The sequence below is a fragment of the Centropristis striata genome, chromosome 9 (genome assembly GCF_030273125.1).
Source record: "Centropristis striata isolate RG_2023a ecotype Rhode Island chromosome 9, C.striata_1.0, whole genome shotgun sequence".
In the NCBI taxonomy this organism is placed as follows: domain Eukaryota; kingdom Metazoa; phylum Chordata; class Actinopteri; order Perciformes; family Serranidae; genus Centropristis; species Centropristis striata.
The window spans coordinates 15042154-15048625 of record NC_081525.1 but is presented as its reverse complement, the minus strand read 5'-3'; positions in this window follow the sequence as shown (position 1 = coordinate 15048625).

Genomic DNA, 6472 nt, shown 5'->3' with positions numbered 1-6472 from the left:
TTTCACATTTGTGCCTATACCCTTGAAACATCTAAATAAAGATTCCCACCCATTGGGTCTTAAGCGGACCAGAGTTGGTATCAGTTCATCTTAACTTCCACTATTTATTTCCACATGCCACCTCATTATTTGCATTTACTTTTTGCACAATGACGGTAAGTGTTGTCAACCGCGCTGAGTGGATTTTTCAACCCTCTTTTTTTTTTTTTTTCATTGTTGAGATATGAGCTGTGGGACATGAAGTGTGAGCCGTGTGTTGTCAGAATCCCATCTAATCTGCATGTTTGTTTCTTAAACAGGGCATGTTCACTTATCCCCCCTTCTTTTTCTGCAAATCGACAGGAGATGCAACCCGGGAGAAGTGCAATAAAACAAACTCTTGCTCTCAAAGGTGTGCGCGTCTTTGTACCGGCGCGTTTTGCCTGTTAGCTGCACATCCTCTTGTCTTTTCATCTGTCAGTTATTCCCCCTCATGTTTTGTCATTTGCTCTGTATATTCATTTGTCGCCTTGCTATTTTTTTCTATGCCTGCGTACACCCGCGGTTGTAATTAAATTTCTCCCTCAAACGCGACAAAGGCAAAGATTTTTTTGTTTTTTTGTTCTGGGATCTGTTTGATTACTGATGTGATGTTGAGACAATCTGTGCAGCTCCTGCAGACTGGCGCGTCCTGAGAGCAAGGCGGGGATGTGAGCTTTCAGTAGCCACAGCTGATTCAAATAGAGAGAGAGGAAAGGGGGCCTTAAAGGAGGTCTGGAAGTCAGATTGAAAACTGCATCTCACTGTCCTTCACCCTATAAAAAGAAGGGAAATCCATCCTGTAAAGTGAGACTTCATTCCAGGAATATTGCACCAAAAAAAACACAATAAACTGAACAAGAGCGGCTTGAAATTATGCGAAAGGGCAAACAAATAAATTTAATTATCATGCCGAATTTTTATTTGCTCAAATTAATGTCATGCTGTTTAATATTTTTTGTTGCATTTATTTCACTGTTATTGTTTTTTTTAAATACATTTCAGTGTAGCCACTTTGTGCAGTGTAGTTCCTGGCTCTCAGAACGAAATGAGCAGCGCCCCCTGCCGTCCGACAGTGGAACTGCACCCGCATATAAAGCTCATGGGCCCAGTGGTTAGTAAACACTTTTTTAATCCCATAGAGCCGTTTCACACCCCTCTAAGTGATTACTGGATACAATCACAAGCGTAAATATTCGCTTTTTGTGTGAATGATTGTGGGATTTAAAGCACATGCTTATATTTTTGTGTAACAGGGAGGTGGCAGAAAGATGGACAGATTATGAGTGTGGATGAGAATCCATATTAAAGCGGTTCCAGCAGCCCGGGTGTAATATGACGGATCACTACAGACACTTAGACCCAAAAACAGACATGTTAAGAATTTTTTTTTCTCGTCAATTTATTCTTTGGCTCTACCCGAAATCCTGCCTGACTCGTCATTTCTGGCTCATATTCTACATTTCTCCCCTCATCCAAATCAAAAAGCCTCTGTGTGCTCGTATACGGCTTGTCAAGCCTCCAGTTTAGTGATGTAAAAAAAAAAGGGAGAAAAAAAGGAGGTCAGCCTGAGCCCGGCGGGATGCAGGGCAGCTGCTCCCTGACCAGTTCCCCCGTCACACCTACTGCAGCTCGTTTCTAAAGGCATTCACTTGGCGAGTAATTAATAGGAAATAATGATGTTGCCGAAGGTGCGGCATCGCTACCGAGCACGTCAGGACTAGGCATATTGTTGGCTGCATTATTAATCTGCTTACTGTAAATGACACATTGATGCTCAGCCTGTTTGTACAGTAAGTGATGGAGGCGCCTCAGCTGAAGCAAAGTAGGGTCAGAATCTCCCATTTGATGTTAATTTCACATATCACAATGCTATATTTCACGTGTTTTCTGAAAATTCAATGAATAAATAGTCTATATGAAATAACACCTTGATGAAGCCTATTTTATATACTCCTGTGTGAGTGAAACACTTGACAAATGAAGTATTTTCCGATTTTATTATGACTGAAATTATAGAGAAAATGTACAGAAATATTTCCAGCTACTGTTTACATGCATGCACACAAATACAGAGTAATGCGATTACAGTGACAATAGTTTGAACTACACTGGGTTATTCCATAAAAATATTTATAATCAGATTTTTGGAAATGATTAAGGGGTGTTTGTTATTATCAATTGTATCAGTTATGAGGATATCTTGAATATAGCCTATCACAATATGATGTCATAACGATACGATTCTATCAAAAAATAAGGGCAAAAAAAATTATAGCTATAACTTTAATTATTTCAAATGTGAAAATATTGCATGTTTGGGGTGCATTCTGGCATAAAAAAATAAAATTGTACCCATCAGATCAGGCTATGAGCTATTTTATTTAGAAAATACATTTCCATGCACCATCAGCACACAGTCATTTATTTAAAAAAAACACACTATTTCCTCTTCTTCCAGAAAGAAAAAAAGCCTCTGACTCAGGTAATTAAAGCAGATAATGTAATCGCACCATAACGCACTTGTCTGCCCAATTAGCTGAAACAATTATTACAACTTTGACTTTAATTACATCTCAATTTGAAGCCTTGCGCTGGTCTATAATTCAGTGATTAAAACCCTCTTTGCCCCAGTGCCTTTAGGGCAGCACATGATTAGGACCTGTCAGCTGCTGGAGTGAACGGAGTCAGCCATGCGTGTTGTGCAACATGACCCGCTGTTGTTAAACCTTGTCAACATATTAACCTGAATTCCCCAGTCATTATAAACTGAATTGCCTACATAAGAAGAAAAAAATGTACACATATGTGTGTGTAATTGAAAAATGAATTAATAAAATGTCTATTTTCAACACAGAGCGTGACGTCACATAATGTCCCAAGGCCTAGTTCAGACAAAAGAGACATGGATAAAAACTATTGAAAGACATGAACTACATCTGTTTAATAATTATATGCATTTTATTTTGGTAAAATATGGAATAAAGCCAGTCAGACATGAGTCATAACTATTAAATTATGTTGCTAAAATAATCCTGGGATGAGTCATAGGATCATTACATACAGACAAACAAAAATAAAAAGGTTTGACAAGAGGAAAAATAGTGTTTTGGGAGGGCCAAAAGGTTCATCTGAAGCACATTTGATCCTTGTCAAAAAATATTGATTCATGTTCTTTCAAGAGACAGTTGATGTCTTCCTTAATTTCTGACTGGCCATCTGGACTGACTGATGAGGGGAGACTCCTGTGTTCTTTGTAGGTTAGGAGCTAATATGTCCACAACCTAAGAGGTCAATTATTAAAATTATATTTTCCCATTAAATTAAGATTTGACACAAGATTTCCCTGAAAATGATGATTTGTAAAAGATGATCAGTGATGTTTATGTGTAATGCGATGCAGATTCTGCAGGTGCTTAAGTTTGCAGGAGTGGTCGAGCCCTGGATGCAGACTGGGCCTTAGGTTTTTATGAATTTCCCCTCAGCCACAATCAGTGCAACCGAGTTTCCTTTGGTGTATCCAGAGGTGAATAATTTATAGGAGGATAAAAGCGTTTGTGGTAGAGAGCTAGACAGTCAGACAGTAGAAGGAGGCTGGCTGGCTGGCTGGCTGGGAATCCCCCCCACCACCACCACCACCACCGCCCCTCTCAACCCTCTCCCACCCCGCCCCAACTGAGCTCGCCCCTCGCCGTGTGGTGGCCTTGCACGATACCTCCTCGGACGGCTGCTTGAAGTGCAAATCTGTGTTCCAACTTGTTCCCGGTGTCTGTCAGCATGTTTTCCTCTTGTCAGCAGCGATTGAGTGTGGGCCTGTGTCACCCTTGTACCACCGCTGTAACAGGATCATTGACAGGCCAGTGACACTGCCCAACCAGATAATGGAAACCTATTGATTTTTCTGCTTTTTTTTCCTTTTTCACACAGGCAGTTTGTGGCACTTCTGAATAACTGGCAGAAGGGCAGGTCATGATCAATGGTCCTGATCTCTGGTTGCCACAGACTGACACGGACAGGACTAGCTGACGAAAAAAGTCCTATTAGTTAGTGCACACTTCCTCAGAATGCAGTCAAACTCTTAATTATCCAAATGAAAAAACTTGGAATAGAAACCAAACTTCATTAGCTGATAAACAAACGCATGAAATAAAAAAAGCCAAGGTTTTCAAGTGTTTCCCTTCATTTTAATTTGCTAAATCAATAGCAAATGTTACTAGTTAATAAAATGCAGGTTTTTTGTGTTGTGCATGCAGGGGTTTGCAGTTTTAATGGAGCATTCTCCAGAGAGGAGGCCCCTTTGATACCCATGGCAATGATAAGCATGCATTGGCTGCCTACCATTGGACCCCCATGGCAGATGGCGAGTGTGGGTCCTGCAACAACACATTTCTTTATGTCAGCCGTGTCCCTCTCCCTCTCTCTCTCTCCCTCTCTCCAGCCAGTGGAATAATGAAAAGCCCAATTCTGGTCATGGCTAACTCAATCTCATTATAATCTCTCCTTTTTTATTCATTCGGCCCCTTGGGATGCTGTCTGCCAGCGATGTGGCTTTCAACCTCCAGAGAGAACATCTTTTGAAACAGCCAGGAGACCTAATGAAGTCACAGAGTGGCACAATTATTTCCCAAAGAAGGAGCATTAATGTACTTCAAAATTCCCTCCGGAGAAGCATGATGACAATTGGTTTGTACAGCTTTGATCGCTGCTTTAAATACTGCCCAAGATAAACTGCAGGGTTAGCCCCCTTTGCCACTGGTAAGTAGAAAACCCAGGAGTGGCTATCAAGCACTGGATACATCAAATACTCAGCCGCTAACGCTAAAAACTGGAGTTTAAAATAGCACATAGCCTTAAAATTACTTCCTGTTGGGAATAATGGTGCAACTTCACACTGGAATCTGTATGTTTCATCCCAAATGAATTGCAACAATTAAAATAGGCCTGGGTGTTGTGGACAGTTGGTGGTCCATCATGACTCCAGCTGCTGTTAAAAGTTGTGTCTGTGCTCTGCAATAAATGTAGGAACAAAGTGTTTTATTAAAGTGGCTGTACACGGAATTCAGAGTATATTGATTAGCTGCACATATATCTCAACATGGTGGTGGCTGAGCTGGCAGCTAGCAGCTAATGGTCCTAATGCCACACCGAAAAACAGCAAGAAAGAGGACAGAGCAACAGTGTAACCTGAGGGGGAACTGGTGGGTGGCTATAACGCTTCCACCACACTGGCATGGGTCGGGAAGGTGTAATCAGCAATTACACTGCTCTCATACGGCGATTGAGTGGTCAGACGACGATAAGAATTGTTGTTTGATGTTGACAAAGAACAAAGAAGGCCGGATGGAGACACAGAGGGAGTAACTTCTGTCTTTACGCAACCTTTACAAAAGGGCAGAAAAATCTAAACATTTCTTTGTATCTGTGAAATGAATGAAGATAACACTGCCTTTTAAGAAAATTACACTAGCCTATCAACGTTACAAATAGGTCTAAATGGCAACGGAATGTCTTTTTTAGAGGATAAGGTGCCGGGCCATACACATACATAGGCTATGACCAACAAGATCCCCAACCTAAATGACAGAATTGGCAGTTTGTCACTACCCATAACGACACATATGATCGTTTGCGGCTCGCGGCACAGCGGATCATTCTAAAAATAGCGCACACGTCTATACGTATGGTTCGTTGTTGTATAAAGCTGCAGGTCCTGTGAATTTAGGCTACAAAACCACTGACCTGGGTTTGGGGCAAAAAACTACCTGGTATGGCGTTATAAAAAGACGATTTAAACAATAAATAAATGTACATATTCTGAGGTCTGCCCAAACGGTCAGCTCCTTTAAATCAGGACTAAAAACACTATTGTTTACTGCAGCGTACTCTTAGCTTTAACACTTATCTGCTGGACTCTACTGCCCTTACTTTTTAACGACGCAATGTTTGACTTGTGCTTTTTATTATTTTATCTATTTTCTTATCCTGCTGTATCTTATTTTATCTTATTTGTATTTTTATTTCTATTTCCCTGTTTTAATTGACTATTTTCAATTGTATCTTGTTTTAATGTTTATGTAAAGCACTTTGAATTACCTTGTGTTGAATTGTGTTATACAAATAAACTTGCCTTGCCTTACATAAATGCCAGAAGTGAAGTAGTTACTATTGAAGTAGAGGGGGACGTGAGCCACAGAAGCGATGTAAAAAAGTTGTGTAAAAAGTTATTTATTTTTGTTGTCACATGGGACACGAACCCCGTTCTCCTGGGTGAAAGTCCGTCATTTGTTTAAACTTGCTGCCTGTACAAACACCTTAAATTAACTTTTTTGAGGGGAAACAAGTCTCGCTATGACCCACATTTTGGCTGACTAAAACTGAAGAATGTAAAAATCACTTAAGGACTACAGCAATGACACATAAAAAAAATGTTTATATGTTGAAAAATGTTGCATGT